This window comes from Pholcus phalangioides, unplaced genomic scaffold, assembly GCF_987345545.1.
Source record: "Pholcus phalangioides strain wild (caught in Gottingen) unplaced genomic scaffold, Ppha-v1.0 ptg000015l_1, whole genome shotgun sequence".
Lineage (NCBI taxonomy): Eukaryota > Metazoa > Arthropoda > Arachnida > Araneae > Pholcidae > Pholcus > Pholcus phalangioides.
The window spans coordinates 73,210,643-73,232,456 of record NW_028301608.1 but is presented as its reverse complement, the minus strand read 5'-3'; the positions used below and the strand labels follow the sequence as shown (position 1 = coordinate 73,232,456).

Here is a 21,814-nt window from a genome sequence, read left to right as displayed (position 1 = left end):
TAATAAAACTTACCATATATTTTATTTTTTCAATCATATTTAAAATTTATTTAAGAAAAATTTAAACTCCATTTGGCTTGCGTACTTGTAAAAGTGACAATATTTGAATCGAGTTTTTAATAAGAAATCTATGCAACTAAAAAAATTATTATTTTTCTAATTTAAAACCTGATATATGACTCAATATATGAGAGTAAAATAAATCTTAAATAAGTGACATGTAATTTGATTTTGGGGGAAATATACACTGTATCATAAAATATAAATAAATACAGGGCTTGACAAAAATCAGTAAAAAATTTAGGCACCAGCCAAATTTTGTAAGAGCCAAGCATGGTTTTTCACGAGAAAAGTATCTTAAATAATCTTTTTTCAACCTTTCTGGGAATTGATGACCCCTTCCCAGGGCCGCAACTAGATACTTTGTCACCTGGGGCAATTCGGAATTTTGGCGCCCCTTTCATGTAGAAGAAGCAGTTAAAGGGTGAATTCGACTCCCGTTCTGGTCCAGCGTCCGGAGCACCAGACCCACCTGCTTTCTCTATTTGTGACTCTGCTCCTTTCCATGTTGGAAGACAATTATGATATCGGAAAAGTTTGAGCCATCACTAGATTCTGATTTAGCAATCACATGTACAAAATTTCAGGCGCGAATACAGATTTTCCAGTCGCCATGGTGACCTGGCGCTTGGGGCTTGTCCAACCCTGGAATAAATAAAGATGCATATACTGTTCTGAATATATTTTTTGTATATAGTCATTTTCATGATCCCGCCCAGGGGATTTCGGGATTCATGAGATCTGGGGGATCCTGGGAGGATATACTCAGATTTACGGCATGACTAGATCTGAATAAATTGCCTATGGTGATAGACCGGAGTTATGCTCGTTTCAATGAGAGAGAGAGAATGAAAGTATATTTTTACTTGGACCGTGATCAAACTAGAATGGGGCTCAAGGGCAAAGGCGTAAGCCCCCAACAATCAAATAAATTTTTGTTAATTAAATGCTTTTGGAAAATTGGCACCAACTCAAAAATTCTCTGGAAGAAATTCCGTGTCCCCCTTCCCCCCCCCCCCATTGATTGGTTTTCTTGGGTACGCTCCTGCTCAGGGGTAGTCCCATTCCAAGGGCGTAGCGAAGAGGAAGACTTAGGGGTCTGGTCCCCTCGTCCGAAATGTGAGAAAATGACCGAAAAAAGGGAAAAAGATGACCAAATCTATTGTTCTATCACTTTGGTCCCCCCACCCGAACGAAATTTCTGGCTACGCCCTTGTCCCATTCACTTTGGTAACAATACATGAAATGATTGTTATACAGTCGAATATCCTGTTATAACGAACACCAAGAAACCGGAGAAAACACTTCGTTATAAAGAAATTTCAGATTGTTTGCATTGTTCCTATGTATACTTATTAGAGGGATTAGAAAACCATTCGTTAAAACGATATTTTCGCTATAACGGTATTCGTTAAAACGGGATTCGACTGTAATTAGAGCCCGAATTTTCCACTTAATAAAAATGGCTAAATATGAACTAAAACTGAGAAAATATATGCTAAAGAACAAATAACCAAGCAAAAAACGCAAATGCGTTTTTAAATGCATCTTTTCTATTTATCTCTGTGCATATTCATTTGCAAAAACATTCTCATGCAAATGATTTCTACATGTATTTTATTAAGGAATTTCTAGTTATTAGTACAATAGCTGCTCATTAATAGAAAGAAAAAGTTGCTCGAAAAAGAAGCAAACTACACGTGCACACAAGTAACAAAACATGAATAATGTCAAAAATGGGCGGATTTTTCTCCTGAGAGGTTTTACTGCTTTTTACTTGAAAAAAAAGAAATGACAAGCAAATAAAGCACCCGGGCTTCGGGTATGGTCCATTGTAGCTAGAAGGTCCTTGGAGTTGAGCAACCAAACTATTTGAAAATGTCGAATTTCCGATTCGATAGACGATGTTGACTGATCCATAAATCCATGGAAGTGAGCATGAATGTAATTCATGTAAGTGAGCATGAAAAGTTCAGACTTTTAATTGTTCAGTTGGTCGTCTAAACCGCTTTGATGATAAGAAATTCTATGGAAAACGTCTTATACTCTTAGAAAATCAACTGATTTGAGATCAAAAATCAATTTCACATGACTAGAGTTCCGTTCAATCGTTAATATTAGAACGAAATGATCTCAAAGACATCCCAATGCAGATAAAGCAGCAATTTTCAATAATTTTATGTCCTTACAGACCAAAACGTGAAAATTCGTTTATAATAAGAACTACGTTACAACGAAAACTTTTCTCGTGGTTGTGAGCTGTTGTTATAACGAACTTTTATTGTATTATGAGCAATATTAATTTGAAAAATTACAAAAATTTAATTAATCTTCCGCACAACTTGAAAATTTACACTTATTCTGAAAATTCTTCAATTACATACATTTATACACACATTAATGCCAAAAAGAGGTTAATTTATATAAATGCAACAAACTTTTTATGCTTGAATAAAAAAAAAACAAAAAAAACACAGGACTAATCATAACAAATTTATAAATAGTGCAAAAAAAAAAAATCAAAAATAAAAAGGTCAATTTCCCGTGACCTTTCATTAAATTAAGTTGTATAATAACCAAGAATGGCCACTGAAGCTGTGCTTTCCAAAGTGTGAAATATCGCCCCTTGGGGGAAGGGGTCGATGCAATTGTCCAAAGGGTCGATAGAAGCTATGGGTGGACTTGAGTTGGGAGAAATGAGAAAGAAATTTTTTTTAAAGAAGGGCTATGGAACACAAAAAGTTTGGGAAACTTTTCACTCAAGCAGCGGTTCTCAACCAGTGCTCCGTGTACACTTCCCGGGGGCTCCGCACCCACTCGAAGAAAATAAATTAAATCAGTAAATTCGATAAATGAATATAAGAGGAGAGCGTACGGGGCTCCACCATAGAAATTTTACGCCGAATAGAGGCGACCACTGATGCATATTTGTGTTTGAGTGCAGGTGATCATTTGTGGAGATTTTACTGTATTTAGGAAAATGTAATGGAGCCCTTTGTATATATATATATATACATCTCCCTATTACGTTTCTGACCTTACTTATTTGTACCACGTTTTGCTTCAGTTGCTATACATTTCTATACATTATCCCTGTATACAGGGCCTAATTTCTTCATGGGCAAATGAAGCCTTTATAACATTGAGCCCCCGAAATTCAAACAACATACATTCACTGACCAATTAACATCTTTGACTCTTGTCGCAAGAGCCTCCTAATTCCTGCTTTACCCAGGGCCCTGCCTGTATACACTCCAATTAATCGACGTTTTCACTTCGATTCGAACTCCCAAGTCTTTGGAAAACACCTTTTCTATCAATCGAATCACATAATTTTTCAATTGGTAAAATCGTGTCACTGAAATACAGTGTTTTACGGTTTTCAAAAAATCAACATGAAGAAACGTTGTAAGCGGAAAAACTAAGCGGGATCGACTGTAGTTTCTCATGCATATTTTTTACTGAAAAAGTCATAAAATTTAAGATGATTGACTGGTTCAATCAGGGCTGCAACTAGATGCTTGGTTACCCGGAGCAAGCGCGCATTTTGACGCCCCCTTGTAATGTTGAAGGAGAGGTTTTAGAATGAAATTTGCACCCCATCGGGTCTAGCGCCCGGGGCACGAGACCCGCCTGCTCCTCCCTAGTTGCGGCCCTGTGTTCAATGGCTTTTGACAGGTACTGAAATAATTATTGAATACGGTATGCTGATAGCCAGGGCCGTAACTGGGATTTTTGTCGCCGATAATTTTGTAACGGTGTTCTCTGTTCCCACCTAAAACTGTAACCCCCTAAATTTTGCCGCCCGGAGCAGTTGCTTCCTCTGCCCCCCGCCCCTCTAATTCCGGCCTTTTGCTGATAGCAAACATATACACTATTAGTTCTTTAAGAGAAAAATCTTTCAACAACGGAACTCAATACATCATCTACTTTTTGCTTAGATATAGAAACCGAAAGCAAAACAAACAAGTAAAGGACGTTTTGCATAACGTTTAAATAACACTTTTTTTTTCTGTTAAATCTTGAAATGAATACCGTAAAATTGCTTGAGATTTTAGCAACAGTAATGTTATGATAGTATAATATTTCTTCTCAAGCATAAGATTTTGAATCAAAACGACAGATTTTTCACAAAATTTTTTTTTTGGGAAACGTCTGTAAAAAAGAAGGTGGGAGGGGGGGGGGGTAATTTTCCGAAAAAGTTCATTTTGCAGTAGCGCTTTTGCATTTATACGACGCGTCGTATAAACGAGGTTCTATTAGAGCCTGAGGCCCCCCCCCCCCAACATTTTCAATAAGTTTACGCCTATGTACCGTTGTGGTCAACACATTCACCATTGATTGCTGTCCGTTTGCAAGACGCATCTCGACAGTTTCTTGACGGAATTTGGCGTTTTGCTCTTTCAAAATACGATGCAGAGTATCGCTTGCAATACAGTGCGTAGCACCGCTGTCGGCACACACACACACACAGGCAGTTCTCACTTTGCCATTTACATGAATTTTTAACAACGCTACGGGTTTTGTTACTGTAGTGACCTTATGTTCTTTGAATAGTGAGCACTCATCATGACAAACATAAACAGAAATTTATTAATAAAAAAATTAAAAAAGAACGTAAATATGCGACGACGATCCTACTCGATCGCTTTCCCACACACTTCTCCCCCTCTGTTTATTTTCGAATGTCCAATTTTGTTTTTGCAATCTTCCATCTCCTGAGGCTTTTCTTCTTCTTGCGCTCTCGAGCTTTATACCATATTGTTACGTCAAGGTTCTCAACTGAGAGACGCGCTACAGAACACTACACCCCCCACGCAAGATTGGGTTTACCTATAAACACAAACTGAACTCTCTTGTTTGTTCTGTTCTTTGACGAATTCCAACCGCGCGGCTCGAAGTATCTCAGCAACGATCCAGCATCAACTCTCTAGATGCCCTGATCGTTATCACCTCGATGATCTCCACGTCGTCTATCACAAAGATTCGGAAGTAATCCGTTTGGAGGAGTTTCTCGAGCATCTTGCCGGTCGCCGCGTCCCTGCAACCTACGGTAGACTCGCAGAACTTGTCGGACGCCAACTCGTCGGACCGATTGATATGAATCAGCACGTTCACGTCGATGTTCAGAAACGACCGCAACACGTCGGACATCAACGTGATTAAACCCGCGTGTTTCATGTCGAAGCCCTTTATCCACAGCAGGACGAGGATGTCCCCGGTGGCCTCGTGGAAACCAGGATTCGTTCCGCCCCGGAAAACGTGTGGCAGATGCACGTACTGCATCAAAAACTGAATGTGTCCCATCTCATGGTGAATAGTGATGAAATCATCGTCGGTTCTGTCTGGGAACATTTTGATCCAGAAATCCAATCCATTGGACAATTCGTGGACAAACGCGTGGCAAACCATCTTTTTGCCTTTGGATATGTTGAATATAAACATCTTCCAGAAGACCTTCGTCATCGGCTTCAATCTCAACGAAGTGAAAAACTCTTCAGCCGTCTTCACTTTCAGCACCGTCATATTCTTCACTTTTACAGCGACATCCACCGATGGCTTCTCGGTAAATAGCTTCATGTGGTCCATAATGCTACTCCATTGATGGGCCCACATGTCCTCTAAAATATGCGCCGGAACGGGTCCGCGTTCTTGAATCTTGTCGCTACCATAACAGTTCCTGGGCATGCACTGGACATAAGCGTGGAGTTGCTTGTACGGCGGTTTCACCTGATTCCACAGCTTAGATATGGCGTCTTCGAGTATGTCACACTCGTAGCTATCCCGCCACATGGATATGGTGTCTTCAAAGTCATTAAGCTTCGCGGTTTCGTTGCTGAGCTTCTCGAATTCCCAGAAATATTTCCTGACGGGTTTATCAGTGACGTCTCTCCAAGATGTCCACAAGTATGCCATTTCGTCATAATCACGAGCTTCCGCTATGATCCTTCTTAGATCCAATTCCATTTGTAGGGTGCACTCAGATTTGCTTCGGCTCTTGGTTGTATTGAGATGGTGAGTTTCTCCAACCTTCTCGCGTTTGATTTCGCAGATTTTGGTGGTGTCGAAATGCTCAGTCAGGTCATCCACCAGCTCAGTCTGTCTTTTGTATTTGTCCTCGGGTAGAGATGACATCTTGTCCTCTTCAATATTCACACTCACGCCCTTCTCCCTTCGCTCTGTCGCAGGAGGCTTGTGATATTCCCTTTTAGTGGGGAAGGACAATCGCCCTTCTTCGGTGTCTGCGGCCTCGCAAAGTAGTCCATGTACGTTTGGTGGAATAATGCATTGTTCTCGAATTTTATCTGTTACTGCAGCGAGAATTTCAATAGGTTTACAAAAATCTTCGTTATTTCCTATTTCCAGCGAAGCACTGATATTCACAAGGGGTGCTTCAATTCTTTCTCCAAATGCACTCGCTAAGATGATTTTCCCTTTCTTAGTTATTGGTCCCTGTATACAGTCAGAATGAATCACTGGGATTGACAACCAGAATCCACTAAGCTTCTGATTTTTCTATCATCTACGCAAATGTCAGCATAACGTAAAGGGTTCAAATCCAGACTCGATTCACTGGAATTAAATAATTCCGATCGAATTTCTGCGATCAACACATTATCTTCCGATTTCTCTTTTGCGTTAGCCTTATATCTTCGGTCACAATCTCGAGCGAAATGGTTCAGTCCACAGATGTAACACTCCTTTGGGGTTTTTCTGATAATCGTGTTTTCGGTCTTGTTCCAGTCCTTATTGCTATGATATTTCCGAGTTGGTGGTTGATATGCTGTTCTTGTCGATGTTCCTCGTCCCTCTCTATAACTGAAGTGTTGTTGCTGTAACAATGACTTTTCTCCTCCGTAAAAAGCTTTCTTATCCCCGCCGATGTCTGCCCTGACGTTCTCATAGTCATCCAACTTATTAGCAAGGATGTCGGGTCGCTTGAATTGAGACCACTCGTCAATAAAATGATCTCGAATCTCTGACGGTACTTTGCGTTTTATCTGATCCGTAATTATCAAATCAGACAGTTCTTCAACCGTGGTAATCTCCAGGCCTCGGATCCATTCAGTGAAGAAGTTTCTGAGTTCATAAGCGAAATCACACCACGTTGCTTCCGATCGTTTACTGTGCTTTGTGAACATCTGTCGAAACCTCTCGGGAGTAAGCTTATATCTCTTAAGCAAAATGGATTTGACTTGGTCATAGTCATCTGTTGTCTCTTCATTTTCTCTAGCAATGACTTGCGCCACATCATAAGGTAATAGTCCAATCAGATATGAAACCCAAAGTTCCCTTTTTATGTCGGCTCTTTTCGCTTGTCTTTCAAACAGCACCAGGTAGAGGCTGATCTCGTTGCTCTTCGGATCGAACTTTTGCAAAATGTTCTGTAGCTCTAGTCTTGGCCTTGCCATTGAGTTAATCTGGGATTCACCTGCCGCGCTGATGCGAATCCTTTAATTTTCTAGTTGCATTTTTCTGAGTTCAAACTCCATTCGTCTCTCCTCACTAGCTTCCATCCGTTTTCTCTCCTCACTAGCTTCCATCCGTTTTCTCTCCTCACTTGCTTCCATCTCTGTCCGTTTTCTCTCCTCAATTACAGTGTTCAAAAACTGTTCGATGAACTCTTTGTCATAGCATTCTGCCTCCATTATTGCGGATTTGAGTTGAAATACTTTCATCTGCATAACATTTTCAAGCCCCATTTCCGCAGCGACTTGCTGTAAGTCCTCTTTTTTGCCTCTGGCTAAGAAAGCCATGATTTTCTCAAAGAAAAGAAACCCAGCGTAAAAAAACACTCACCGCACTTTTCCTTCGTTCTTCCAACACTCTTCAAGTGCTCTTCGTATCGTCTCCTCACGACAAAAGTTCTCTTCGCGTCGCCTTCTCACGACAAAAGTCCTCCACTTTTCACGTCGCCTTCTCACGACGAAAGTTTCTCCGTTAAATATTGTCCGATCTATTGCTCACTATCCTGTCGACTGCGCCAATGTAGTGACCTTATGTTCTTTGAATAGTGAGCACTCATCATGACAAACATAAACAGAAATTTATTAATAAAAAAATTAAAAAAGAACGTAAATATGCGACGACGATCCTACTCGATCGCTTTCCCACACACTTCTCCCCCTCTGTTTATTTTCGACTGTCCAATTTTGTTTTTGCAATCTTCCATCTCCTGAGGCTTTTCTTCTTCTTGCGCTCTCGAGCTTTATACCATATTGTTACGTCAAGGTTCTCAACTGAGAGACGCGCTACAGAACACTACAGTTACAGAAGAGCATAAATTTAGTTCCGACTGACCAAACTGAGCAGTTGTCGCTGTCGTTTCAGTATTACAGGTCGGACACTGTGCTCTAATTACCCCGGGATATCCACATCCATAGCAGCTTACAGGTCGCTGTTCATCCAGGCTGATCATGGGAAGTTTCTGTTCATCTGCACGAAAGGTCTGAGGAATCACTGGTTTTGATGAAGTCCATGGATATTTCCTCGGTGTTTGCTTTCGACCACCCTCGACATCTGCTGATTGAATTTCTTTGTAAAGGAACTCCTGGCACTTTCATACGCGTCGAGTTTCTCAGCTAGTTCAGATGGGGAGATCAATATGGCCCATACATCGATGAAATGTTTTTACTTGCGATGGGCACTTCTTCATCTGATCAGCTATGACTAGATTGATCGAGTCCTCGAATGTTGTTATCTCAACTACTGTTAATCACCCTTGAAGATACGTTTTCAACTCGAAACAAAAGTCACGCCATGAACTCTCCGAGTTCTTCCGATGCTCTGCTAAAAGTTGTCAAAATATGACCGCATGTAGCTTCAACAGCAGTTGCTTGACATACCGATAAGGAATTCCTACCGATAATCCTTGAACTTCTCGTAAGGGGGTGAACAATCCCGTTGTCCTTAGAACCAGTTTTTTCCTTACGCGCGCTGTTGGAACAGCTTTGGTATAAGGGACACGCCAAATTGGCGACTTTTTTTCCGGCGATAAGTTGCCATCGTTGGCGCGCTCTGGTTTGTCCTTGTTCTGCTGGGTTGTCGTTGTTCCAGAATGTTCGTAGAATTCATGAGCCGTTAAAACCCAAAACGGCTCCGTGATATGATTGGCTGCCGATGATGTAACAAAAATGAATGGGTTACCGGCTGCGAGGGATTTGGTGAAGAAAGTGGCAGTACATGGGTTGGCGTCGAAATTTCATTTTGTTTATGCTTTCCTTCTTCGCTGATCGTACCGCCATTTTTCCCTCACGTTTTGCGCTTGCTTTTTCTCGGGTTTTTAATTCGTAATTGTCATTCCATGACGAAAATAAACGGCCAACAAACAATATATTCTACTTTCGACTACTGTTGATGCGTTCAGAATGTGAAAGCACTCGGCTCGACATTCTTCGCAATCATCTGATTGAAAAGCTATTGACATGAAATTGAATGTGAGGAGCATGTATTCTCATCGATCCTGGGTGAGTTGATTCGTTTGTTAAAATTATTCGTAGTCGAACTTCGATTTAACGAATTGTGTAAAACCGGCATTTCCATACCTTAAATTGAGAAAATTGTTTTATCGGGAGGGGAGGGGGTGACATTATTAATGCAGATATATGCACAGAAACTTCCTAAAATTCCTTGAATCAAAGAAATCGTGATACGACCATCATTAAAATTGCTGGGCAGGGGCGTTCTAAGAGCATCACGGCCCCCAGAGGCGTACGCAGTGCCGGGGGGGGGGGCCTTCCCAAACCGACCAAAAATTAGGAAAAAATGAGGGACCCCCACCAGGACAAATTGTTGCCCACCAATTGCCATGCTTACTGTCCAATTTAAACCGGATCTCAGTCATGCTGCTCTCGAGGCCCTCAGGCTGGGGGGGGGGCGGTCCCATGCATTAAGATGACACTGGCATCAAAGTTACAGTAGCCTATTTCCTGCATTAGCTGGCATGCCTTAAAAATTAGGAGAGAATCCAGCTTATTGAAATTTGTAGTCTAGTCCATTTCCAGCATGCGGGAAAACCAAGGTTGAATGAGGATATCATGATACATTTAAAAAATTGATTTCAATTTATATTGAATAAATAAGCTAATTAGAATAAAATAATGGTTTTTCCACTATAGGAAACGTTGAAGAATTGGGTAGTGATAAGAACGTGGTCGTTATAACGCTTGTTCACTGTATTTCCATTAATTCATTTAATCTATGTAAACATATCTTTAGTATCTGACATATTTCTTAAATTATACGTTTGTTTGCGTGTAAAGCAAACACAAAGCTAAAACATTTTTTTTTTGTTCACCCCACCATGAAATCACCAGTGGCGACAACTTTAAAATGACTGAAAATGGAAATTACGCCAGAACCTTAACCCTTTAAGCGGTTTTTAAAATTTTCCTGATGTGCATCGCAATTGCCACTTATGTTTATAAAAGTGTGCTAAAAGAACCAGAGATATTTCGGGGTGACCAAAATAAAGTAGATCAAGTTTAACAAGATATCTCAAGATTGCCGCTGTAAGGGTTTACTGTGATTTTTGTGGGGCCAAGTGTGATTTTGCTGTTCCCACCACTAGAATTTGATTATTGATTTTGCAACTGTGTTTTTTCCCCATGTGAAATTAGTAGCCCTTCTGAATTTTGTGCCCCCCCCCCCTCAGTTCTGGCCCTGAGTTGTGTTTTTTAAATACACGATTTTCTTTTTTTGTAGATTTTGATCTTTGGAAAGGCAGTCAAAATATTTCTATCAAAAGCAGCATCAGAATGATACAAAATGAACGTGGAAGACCTTTGTCTGTCATAGGTCAGGAAATTTCACCAGAAGATGCACTAGCCATAGAGGTTGCAAAAGTCAGGGTAGCGGAAAGATGATTGTCTAGTGTCCTGCTGAAATAATATTATTTGAAAGTTCAGGAATCAAAGTACAGCACTGGCAAAGTCACTTTGGCTCTTACCAAAGCAGAGAGGTAAGAAATTGTGATTCTTCCCTCTTCCTTAATGCATCTTTTCTAGTTATTGAGCTTATACCTCTATATTTAATGACATGTTGGTAGCAATGAAGTCATTAACACACTAACCTACATTTTTCTATATTCAATTGTGCCTTTTTTTTTTCAAAAATGTTATAGCCATGAAAACTACAGAAACAATCTAAAAATCAATGTTATATTAGAAATAGTACCATGGCCCCCTCCACCAGGGGCAGCTCGAGCTTGACTGCGGCCTGGGTGCAAAGCCTTGTGTGCTGCCCCTAAAGAAAACTCTTGCGAGAGAGGCTGACATTAGGGTTTCTAAATACCTGACATTTTTGAGCCTCCGGGAACAGGATATTGTATTTCCAGACAATTTGGGAAATCACTTATTTACAGTGGAACCCTGTTTATATAACTAATTTATAATACTTTCTCATTTATATTACGTTTAGATTTAGCCTCAATTATTCTCTATACTTTAAAAAAAAAAAAAAGTTATATTTCATTTATGCATCATATAACTTCAACTACACTACGTTTTCACTCCGATTTGAATCCCAAATTTTGGCAAAAGTATCATTTCACTCAATTAATGTACATGGGAATTTTTTGAAATCTCACTTAACATATCGTGTATGTAAAACACTGCAATTAGACAAATACTTAGATTTTTATACACCTTAGGTTTTGGTTTATGACACTTAATAAATGGCAAAATATAATAAAATTTTGCAATGATACAGTCAATAGATTTTTAGAAATTGTGTTTTAAACCCAAGTAAAATGTCAGAAATAACATTCTTCATAAAATGCCATTAAAATTTTCATTCACAGATTACTTGATGTAAAAACCAGGGTTGGGTCAAAAGACATAAGCGTCAAAATCTTAAATGAATGCTTTTGGATGATGTTTTGAACACAATAAGTATATAATATTATGAAAAACACTTTCATATGTTTCGTTTCATCTACACTACTGATTACCTGTGTTCAATTTACTTAGCAAAGTGGAGCTGTTTACTCAAAATATGTGTGATAGGAGATCAGGGATAGGTTTCTTACCTCAGAAATTAGCTCAGTATTAAAACAGTCAAAAACTTACTGATGTCAAACAGTTTTTGTTAACCTGATAGATAGGTTGAATAACAAAACGCTTTTATGTAGATTAACATGTTTTTATATTTTGAATTATAATTACTGAGCACAAAATATCTATTTTGATATTTTAAATTTTCTGATCTACCCACAAAATTTTATTCCATTTAAAATTTCTCGTGTAGCATCTGTTAATACACTAATTGTGCTCATTTATTCTCACCTAAAAATTTTATATCTTAGGTCATATAAATCCAGAGTTTTAACAAGTATTTTTAATCAAAGAACTGGCAGGACATGATGCCCATTGCATATTTAGATACAGCTTCAGTCAAAAAACCATTGCATTATAAATGCTAGTAAATATACCATATCATAGTAAAAAAAATTTATCCTTACTCATGCACTAAGTTACAAGAGTTTCTTAAGCATCATGTACAAGCCAGCACTGCCAAATTAGAGAAAATTTTAGTCTTACAATTTATTATTTTGATTGCTAGATATATTCTAATGTTATACACGATAAGGGTATCGCTTTGAATATCAGTGATTATTTAGATAATTTAATAATAACAGAAAACAACATTACATATATGATGTAAAAGAACTTTTTTAAATACCTCTCTGTTATGAAGAGAGTACAGCAGATGATTTATATCAATACACATGTATAAGCAGTTAAAGAAATTTTGGAGGATCAAGAATCATCTTGGATTGAAGAATATTAAATCATTCCATAGTTTTTCGTTCAGAATTTATGCTATGCTTTATTAAAAAATGTATATTTATTAAAAGTGTATTTGTAAGAAAGAAAACATATACTGTCCAAAATAATTCTTTAGAGTAGAAAGTTATTTTACAATCATATTAAGTATTTATTCTTTGTATAACAGTCACTTTGAACATTACATGTAATTAACATATGCATTTCCAATGAGAATTTTTATATTGAAAAGCAATATTTGAGGTAACTTGCCAATCCTGGTAAAAATTCAACTCTAAAGTGGGCATAGCTTCGGTTCTAAGCGTCAAAGGCCTGGTTTGGAATCACAAAAAATGGGGCTTTCATAAAAAATGAAGGAAAAAACAAACCAATATTTTTTTCTTCCAAAATGTGGACTCGTATAGTTTCAGATAACAATAACCAATTGATAACTATAGCCGAAAGAAACCCAGAAGCCAAATGATGATCTTGAGTCCTACTTGGTCAAACAGGATACATGAAAACAGGGCAACTCCATTTTACATATAGCTCAGGGCTTGACAAATCTCAGTCGACGTGGTGATTATAAAATGGGTAAATGGTCGCCTGAAATTCATGCGATTGTTAAAATGGAGTCTAAGGGTGGCACAAAATTTTCTGATTTTATTGCAGTGTGCCTTTCAACATCAGGAGGAGTCATTAAGTCTCTGAAAAGTCGAAAAACATTATTTAGGACTGTTTTGAGGAAAAAAAAAATCTTTTTTTTTAATTCAGTCATGTGTTAATTTATGTACTGTATGTGTTCTATAAATCCCTCAAGGCAGTCTTTCAAGCAAACTGGATTTGGATAATTGACTGAGAATTTGAAGTTTCTTTTTTTGATCTTACCTTTTGTGTGCCTGCATTGCTGGAAGTTCATTACAAAAGCAGCTTCACACGTCCATGGATTATAGCAGCTAATAATATTCAGATAGCCTATCGATGCCATGTGCAAGCAAAAATCATCAACCAGAATACAGAAATGTTTGTCAATGGGGTGGAGGGGTGTTACATTTTTTAATCTCCTACAAAAGTATGGTTAAACCTCAGCTTCTAAATGCAAAAAAAAAAAGATAACAAAAGCCATAAGTCCTGATAACTATCAATGAACTTTTGCCTATGCTACAATATTGGTCCATTCTATATTTTATATTAGTGATTGATAGCAATATCCAAATGATAGCATTATGCATGATTTCAATAAACCGCATCTACTGTATTGTGTAAGAAGAATTTTGGCCTCCTCCGATACCCTCCACCTCCCTTGTCAGCAAAATTTTAAATATATTATAATAATGATTTCAAATATTTTCAGAAAAAAATATTACAAAAGAAAACACCTTTTACGTGCTATTGTAATTATTTTCGATCATTTCAAAGGTTGGTAACTCAAAGTTTTTCTGTAGGAAATTCCTTGGTCCCCCCCCCCCCGTCCTCTCAGGAGTCAATTCTGCTCAAGTGTATTGTAGCATGTTTTTTGTTCCATGCATGATGCTAAGGTGAAAATGGGGTTTCACCTGTTCTGCCATCTTTTTAAAACTATCCCATCTTTTTTGGAACACCATCTGCTTGCTCACCGTCCTTGCTTGAGTTAAAAACCTATTCCCAGCATCAGTCCTCGCTTGGGAAATTTCCCTGTTGTGGCCTTTCAGTTTGTATTTGTATTATTAATTGTTAAATGAATGTTTTTTTATCATAACTGCTTGTCTAGTATTTTACAATTGTTTTCATTCTCTTTTCAGATAAAATGAAAGCTGGGGTCTTTCTCCACAAAACACTAGATGATATCAGATTCATTAGTTTCAGTTCTCGAAAGGAAACATTTAATCACCAAAAAGACAACATTCAAAAGGAGTTTGACACTTTTATGCTAAGAAAGTAGAAATGATCGAAAGTTTAGAAAGTCCTTTGCATGTGCATAGTGGCTGCAATCATACGTATTGTAAATGAACATTAGTTGATATTTTTTCATCAATAAATACTTCAATTTCAATTTACTGTATTTTGTGATTTATTTACAAAAATGATGTGAAATTTTCATTGAACTCTGAAGACTTGCTAGGATTTGGAGCGGAGGTGCTTTTGAACTTTTTCTAAACAAGTCTGATTCCTATCCTTTGTTACTGTATTAATTTATATTCACCAGCTTATGAATTTTGATATTCGAGAAGTGGAAGATATTTTGAATAACATTGAATTTTGAAAATATAAAGGTATTTGAGTATTACTTTTTTGGCAATAATGGTAGCCTATCAAAAAAAATGTTATTACCCTTTTAGACCTTGAATTCAATGATAACACACCTACAATCCTTAAAGTCAGGGCTGAACTCACTAAGTTGAAAAAACTAACTCTTTTCCCATAATATTTAGTGCAAAGCAATGTAAAAACAATAGGTTGCTTGTATTCCCATCCACGCCATCATTCCTCTAGTGATTAAAGCACAGAACTTGGGTGAAACCTGATAACGTGAGCGCATACAAACAAACGAAATTTTGAATAGCTCAATTTATTTGTGCAATACTTCAAGTGTAAAACCAAAGCATAGAAAGACTGGCACCGAAGAATTTAATTTGATAGTTTGTTGTTCGAACAACATTTCATTTTGTGTCAACGTCTCTTTTCCAGCAATTAAAAAAATCTGCCAAATTACTGATCTCCCCGTTGGTCTCTGCTCAGTAGCGTACGCAGGATTTTCTTAAGGAGAGGTGCTCATTTTTTTTCACCGCAAAAAAAAAAACACTGATAGCTTGGGGAGGGCATATAGGTTCCCTGAGCACCCCCCCCCCCCCACGCGTAGGCTTCTGCTTGGGGGTTTTGAACCCCATCTTGCGTACGTCAGCCGTTCTGCACTTCTTTTTTCAGTATGTTGCACATTAGTACAGCATACTCAGTATATATATAATGATGAAAACTAATTAAAAATATGAACATATAAAAAATTATGAAAATTTAGAATTGTAAGAGATACATTATTAAAATCTAATGTGAGAGTTAATTATAACTCCATTGTTGAAAATTTAGAATAAATGAATGAAATACGCAATTGAAAATTTATGACAATTATAAAATTGCATTTTTGAAAAAAATTTTGATAATCAGTAAAAGCCTTCCATTGTCCATCAGTGCCGAGGGGGGGGGGGGGGTCCATCCCCTCAAAACCTAAGAAAATGACAGAGATATATGTTATAACATGGTATAATCGTTTGCTCTCTATTACTCTGTCCCCTCCCCTCAAAAATAAATTTCTGGACAGGGCCGCAATTATAGATGCTTAGTTAGCCGATGCAAGCACGCATTTTGGTGCCTCGTCCTCCTAATATTGAAGGTGGGGTTAATAGATTATATTTGCACCCCCTCTGGTCCGGGGCACCAAATCTGTCTGCTGCCCTGGTCCTGGGGTCCATTTGATCTAGTGGCTCTCTTATTGTTAAAACACTATACTGATAAGAATCATGACGAAACTTTTTTCGCTTATAAGCTTGGAAGTGAAAAAAGTTTAGTCCGTGTGATTACACGGACCAACCGGAATCTTACCATTGACCTTTCATTTCAACATTACTGTAATGCAAGGATACTCAATCTTTAGGAGAGCGCGGGCCACTTCTTCGTTGATTTGAAAATGTGGCACGGGCCACTTGAGTGATCTGGAGCTGAGCCACGAGTAATATGTGGAACTGCACCGCAGGCCGCTTACGTGCTCTGGAACTGTGCCGCACATCACTTAAGTGATCTGTAATTATGTCGTGGGTCACTTGACTGATTTGTAAATGTGTCGCGGGCCACTTGAGCGATGTGAACTGTTCCAAAGGCCCCTTAAATGATCTAAAATGTGCCGCGGATCACTAAAATGATCTGGAAATGTGTCAGGTTCGCTCAAGTGTTCTAGACCATGCCGCAGGTAAGTGATCTGTGTATATGTCGCGGGTCACTTGAGTGATTGATGTTAAACTGTTCCAAGAGCCATTCAAGTTCTCTGTAAATGTGCCACGGGCCGTTTAAGTGTGCTCTGGAACTGTGCGGCGGTCACTCAAGTGATCTGAAAATGTTTACAAAATTAAGTTTGAGGTCGCAGGCACATCAGATAAGTCCGAGGACCACAGTTGGCCACGGTTCGAGCATGTATGAAACAACAGCACAGTAGTATTGAATGCAACCAATATCTCAAAACGAGAAATTTCATGGATGGGAAATTTTCATTAGAATTAAAAATTCACGGTTTGAAAAAAACTTTTTTCTCTCGAAGACGAAAATCCACAAAATGCGTATTTTTACTAGAAATGACGTGATAACGGGGGAAATTTTGCAATTTTCTGAGTTCTACGTAATTTTGTCCCGTAAAATACAGATTACATGGTCATAAGATTTCCAGATACAGTTCTGTTTTGAAAGATGGCAACATAAGGTCATCTTGGCGACTTGTTTCTAAGATTGAAAAGTACAATTTCTTGCCAAATATGATAAACTAATGAAACCACGTTAGTACGTTTATACTGACGTCACTCCCTCATCAGCCAATCATATCACTGAGCCGTTTTGGGTTTTAACGGCTCGTGTAGAATTCTGCCAGTCGGTGGCGCTGACTGTTGTTTTTCCGTGTTCTTAGCGTCCTAGCGCGTCTTTCAAACGGGTTTTACTGCCATTTTCAAACTGGTTTTCTCTTTTTCTCATTCTATCCTCTCTCTTTTTTTCTTCCAAATGACGTCACTTAATAGCCGCGGCGTTTTGAAAAACCGTTGGGATAGTTCTTCATATTTTCTCTTCCTTCCGTATATATGATGTAGTATGTGTGTCGGATTAATTGGAATCATTTTGGATATCTTTTCCTTCAGGTTGTACCTTTAATATTTTCCAATATTTATTCTTTTCTACATGCAGGATGCCCCTGCATCGTTATTAGTTTATTTATTTATTTTATACCGTTGATTATTTATAAGAATCCGGATTCTCGGAAAGAGAGTCTGGGTTTTAATTTATAATAAATAGAATATTTTTATTTTTACAACATGCAGGACCGTTGATTATTTATAAGAACCTGGATTCCCGGAAAGAGAGTCCGGATTTTAATTTATAATACATAGAATATTTTTATTTTTACAACAGGACCGTTTATTTTTTAAACAATCCACAGCTTATTTTTGTTTATGCCATTTGTTTTTACTGTTTTCTATGCTGGCGACTTTTTTTTTCTGGCGTACGTAGTGTCTGGCGGCTTTTTCTCGGGCCGTCTGACATATTTGGCGCCGGAAAAAAAATCGCCAACCTGTCCCTTATACCAAAGCTGTTCCTTCTCTGTAATGGCGGCGCGATGTGTGCTTGGATGGAAGATATATGTTCGATTCAAACAATTCTCCTCGTGTTTTTCCGCGCTATTAATGCTTGATACACGCATTTAATGTAAAATAAAATATATTTAGGCTAAACGAAAAATACAGCCAGCTATGCGAGGAGCTTGAGCCAAAGACGAAGACAAGAGTTGCTGTTGAGTGGAAGGTAGGCTAACTCATGATATGAAATCAATTTTTTTTATTTTTCTTAACATGACATTTCACTCATTTTAAATGAATATTGATGCTTTATACATACTCGAGGCTTTGGGAGAAAAAATCCTACCGACCGACCTCGTATAATATGTACTCACAGGGCCGTAACTAGGATTTTTGCTTCCCGGGGCAAACATAATTTTGCCGCCTCTGCAACTTTAAAATTCGACAATTTTACAACGGTGTTTTCTGTTCCCACCTAAAATTGCCGCCCCCCCCCTAAATTTTGCTGCCCGAGGTGATTGTCCCCCCCCCCCAGTTCCAGCTCTATGTACAGATAGGGAGATGATCATGTATGCAAGCTATATTCACAAATGTTAATTCGTTCATATATATACAAGCATGTATCATGATAATGAATTATGTTTGGACTATATTGATAAGGTCACATTTTATATTTCTGTGTTAGCACATATTTTCGTGCCATCTAAAGAGTGTCGTAGACCAGCACCAACTATCTCTAGGAGGTGCTGCATAGACCCCCGGGCCGAGTAATTTTTCTGAGCCCCCCCCCCCCCCTCCAAAATTAGAAATACCTGACCAATTACATACTTCTGTCAAAAATTGCATGCAAATCCTCATTTGCACTACCAAACCACACATGCACCATGTCCACATTCTCTGCAGAACTTGTAAGCATTAAATTACTGCAGCACTCTTAGTGATAGGTTGGTTGCAGACACAGATTGAAAAATGTTCAATATTATCAGTTATGTATTAAATCTTTCGATATACTGTACAGTACAATCAGAGATGCAGACATGAAAACATTGAGGGGGCTGTGGCCGCTGTGGTGGTCGAGTGGTTATAGTGACGGACTCGCGATGCGAGGATCCGGGTTCGAACCCCACAGTGGTGGTCGGCTGAAGTTGGTTTTCTGTGGTTCCCAACTTCAAGGCGCAAATGCGAGCCGATCTCCCCGTTAAAAAGTCTCGCCACAGAGAGCAACAGTCCTACAACGAAAAATCATTCAATCATAACACTTCACTCATAGTTTGAAAAACTGATGGCAGCACTACACATAACAAGCATTACAGAGAAACAAAAAAAATCTTCACGTCAGGTTTCACTACACGTACATTTCCGCATGTACCGATTCGTTGGGGGTTCCGCGGGGGGTTGTGGGCGGGGTGCATGTGTGGTGTAGCAGTAGTAGGTAGGGTAAAAAAGGGCTCGGGGATCCATGATGTTCTTAAGTCAGCCACCTCGTTGGGCAATTTGCCTGTTGTGGTGTTGTATTTGTATTTGTATTTGAAACTTGCTGGTTGTCCCGTATATATGTGACACAAGCACGTATGCAGGAGGGGGAAGGTGTAGTGCATTGTTTTTTTATAAATTATTTGGGGGGGCTCAGTCCTCTTTCAAAATTTATTGGCGGGGGGGGGGCTCAAATGGCCTCAGCCCCTAGGTTCCGGCACCTATGAATACAATATAATACATGTCATTTGCATTAAACAATGTATTTAAAATTGGCTTGTACAATTTTGTTTTATGAACTTGTTCAAATCACTGGCGGAGAAGGATTTAAAGTTTGGGGTCCTTCAGATGATTTCCCCCAAGAGATATAAGCATAAATCATAATAAATTATAAAGAACGAATTCTTGATATTAATGGGTCTGTAGAGAAATTTCAGAAAATAATTGTACTACTGTGTCATACTTATTAAGTAGGAACACTGTTACAAGTGTTCAATGTAGTTGTTCAAATTGTACAATTGACACTTGAGGGTAGGTTATTCATTAGTAATAGCTCCTAGGTGTATTTTTTCTCCTGTTGAACGAATATATATATACATAAAACAGACTACAACAGACAAATTGCCTAACGTGGTGGCTGAAATGTGTGTATATATATATATCTGTCCACAGAACAGATTGACCCTTAACCGGTTGAGCGGTGAAAGGTTTTTCGATTTCTATTTGAAAAACGGCGTAAGGTTATACGGAAAAATACTTGTAAAGTGGCGAAGCTTCTCTATCTCAAGTAGTGCTATCCCCCCCAACAAACATGCAGGACAACAGAGAAGGCGTGGTTGGTGGGGTCCATCCAAGTGACAGGTTGGCTACACCTATTCCTAAGTGATCCTATTCTTTAGTAATACACACTCAACTTCAGTACTTGTTCTTTTGTTACAGTATTGGCCATTTTTTTCTCTACCTGTCGTGGTCATAGACATATTTAGAAGTTCATTTTTCCTATTGCTGTGGAACATCGCTAAAATGACACTTGATACAACGATATTTTTCAAGTATTATTTGGAAATGTCTATACTCTAATGTTAATCGGCTGCCTCTCAATATGGCGATAATCCCACTACAGCGATATTTTTTCTTAGTCCGCAGACTATCGTTATATTGATGTTTCACTGTATATATATTGTAGTTTTCTCACTAATTTATTGGCGAAAACAAGCGTTTATATTCTCTAAATGCACAGCAACACTATAACGGGGTATCAGGGATTACGCAACAAAGTTTTTCTTTTCATTTTTATTTAAAAAAATATTTAAGCCCGTTCTGAGTCTACGTAGAGTTTCACGGCGTTACAATACTTTATAATCGCACTTCCTTGCAATTTTTTCGTTCCTCTTTCGCTGACGTTGCATGCGACTTATCATTTTGTGGTATCACTAAAGTGTCTTAGCACATTTTATCCGAGAAGTGTGGTGCACTTTTCCAATGTATACTTTTCAGTTTAATCGAATAGCTTTTTCGCAAGAGAAAAGGCTGCACAGTTTTGAACAGTATAGGAAATTTATGAAAGCAACACACATTATGTGTGATAAGGCACAAAAATATACATATATGGTGTACCTTGAATTTTCTAGAAAGTTGAAAATAACAGTAGTCGATGATTTTAATTACACAAATATCGATATTATACCTTATGAGTAAATTTGAAATATGCAATGAATTGGAAAATACCTTCGTTTTTATTTAATCTATTTATACAACACGAAATGATTTATACTTCACGTAAAAAAACTAACTGATTATAAAATATATGGATTTTATGTGTATATGGAAGGAATCAATTATTATGATGTATTTAATACATGCCATTAATAATGTAAGATACATTATAAACGCAAACGTTTTAAAAGCCTATTTGAGCCTCGTTTCGATAGGTGGCATGTTCAGCAACGCGATGTATCTTACAGAATTTTTTTTTCTTTTGATGAAATTTACTTTCTTTGATGATATACAGACCAAAAAAAAAAATAAATAAAAGGTAACAAAAGAAATGGAATGTTTGTCAAAATTTTAATTGAATCAACGATAACAACTGCTTTTCAGGGTTTATCTCAATGTAATGTCACATTCAGTTGGTCACATATAATTTAATTTTTACGCTTCGCATAAATTACATGTGTTATCATAGGATTCTATAAACACATTCAAAAAAAA

At 38.0% G+C, this 21,814-nt stretch overlaps 1 protein-coding gene and 1 long non-coding RNA gene across 3 annotated transcripts in view; one reads left to right on the top strand and one right to left on the bottom strand.

The window, feature by feature from the left end:
- Positions 1-21,814, bottom strand: part of Hpd (4-hydroxyphenylpyruvate dioxygenase) — a 489,423-nt gene that overhangs the window by 332,883 nt on the left and 134,726 nt on the right. The gene's annotated exons all lie outside the window — the stretch shown is intronic.
- LOC149076662 (uncharacterized) lies at positions 9,148-14,856 on the top strand. Its single transcript, XR_016194086.1, has 3 exons — positions 9,148-9,527; positions 10,765-11,020; positions 14,606-14,856. It is a non-coding gene; the product is annotated as an uncharacterized LOC149076662 (long non-coding RNA).